Here is a 1,759-nt window from a genome sequence, read left to right as displayed (position 1 = left end):
TATGAATGACATTCGTTATCACCTGAGAATGCCCACCACTCTTTTGGGGAACTGCTCTACCCTCTCCATACTGCTAACGTGTTCTAAAGGGGAGCTGCCAAATCCTCCTATGACCCGCCCTCCTCCCTGGTCACAGAGATTGGCCCAAGAGATTGAAATGTCACCCAAGCTGAACCAATTGGCATCCCTCCCTGGGATCTTTCTAATTGGATCTAGGAAAGCAACCTTCTTCTCAGGAGAGGAAGATAGGAGGAGTCCTGCTGATGCTGGCAACCTTGATTCCAACCTCATAGAAAAAATTTGAGAGAATGAAACAGACATTCAGAAAGAGTCAGAGTCCTGATGGCTAAGACTTTCCTTCTAGTCCCCTGAGATCCCCTGAACTGGTTGTTCTTCAGGCCCATCAGCCACCCCAGAATCCTTCTAATAAATCTCTGCTCCTCTCTTTTCTGCTTAAGTTTCCTGGAGTTTGTTTTCTGTTACTTGCAACTAAAAGAATATTAGAAAATAATAGACATTAAGGATCACGAGCAGGGATGAGAAAGCTATGGTCTGTAGACTGGTACAGTACTTGATAAGTATATTATGACATTTTATATATTAAAATATATCCAAATACTTGGTGTTTTCAACTAAAGTCTTGGGCTATGTTTTTTTTTTTTAAATTTATTTATTTTTGGCTGTGTTGGGTCACACGTTGCTGCGTGTGGGCTTTCTCTAGTTGCGGCGAGCGGGGGCTACTCTTCATTGCGGTGCGCGGGCTTCTCATTGAGGTGGCTTCTCTCGTGGTGGAGCACGGGCTTCAGTAGTTGCAGCACGTGGGCTCAGTAGTTGTGGCTCACGGGCTCTAGAGCACAGGCTCAGTAGTTGTGGTGCACGGGCTTAGTTGCTCCGCAGCATGTGGGATCTTCCCAGACCAGGGATTGAACCCGTGTCCCCTGCATTGGTAGGCGGATTCTCAACCACTGTGCCACCAGGGAAGCCCTTGGGCTATGTTTTAAACCAATAATAACCAATTGTAAACTGAGAAGAAAAATTAGGTTTATTCATTTTGTTTCAGGATCAATTTAAGATGCACAATTTTATCTAGCTTTTTTGTTTCCATTTGACCCATTGTCTATCAGGGGCACTTCTAATATCTTAAATTTCTTTTTTTTAAAAAAAAATTAGTTAATTAATTAATTAATTTATTTTTGACTACGTTGGGTCTTCATTGCTGCACATGGGCTTTCTCTAGTTGCGGCGAGCGGGGGCTACTCTTCATTGCGGTGGCTTCTTTTGTTGAGGAGCATGCGCTCTAGGCACACGGACTTCAGTAGTTGTGGCATGTGGGCTTGGTAGTTGTGGCATGAGGGCTCAGTAGTTGTGGCTCGCGGGCTGTAGAGTGCAGGCTTAGTAGTTGTGGTGCACGGGCTTAGCTGCTCCACGGCATGTGGGATCTTCCTGGACCAGGGCTCAAACCCGTATCCCCTGCATTGGCGGGTGGATTCCTAACCCCTGCACCAGCAGGTAAGTCCCATAATATCTTAAATTTCTAATCAAACTTCGTTGTTAAAATATTCATTCACCATGCATTTATTGAGTACCTACCATGTGCCAGGCTCTGTTCTAGGCACTGGGGATGTAACAGAGCACAGAACCAACAAAAGTCCCTGCCCTGTGGAGCTTACATTCTTGTCATTGTTGTTTTTCATTTGTGAAGTTTTGAAGAAGTTTATTTTTTCCTGTAGGTTTATTTCTGAAGAGGCAGATTTGCATT

This window comes from Phocoena sinus, chromosome 13 (assembly GCF_008692025.1).
Source record: "Phocoena sinus isolate mPhoSin1 chromosome 13, mPhoSin1.pri, whole genome shotgun sequence".
Classification (NCBI taxonomy): Eukaryota; Metazoa; Chordata; class Mammalia; order Artiodactyla; family Phocoenidae; genus Phocoena; species Phocoena sinus.
The sequence above is the reverse complement of the archived record's forward strand: the minus strand, read 5'-3'. Positions refer to the sequence as shown.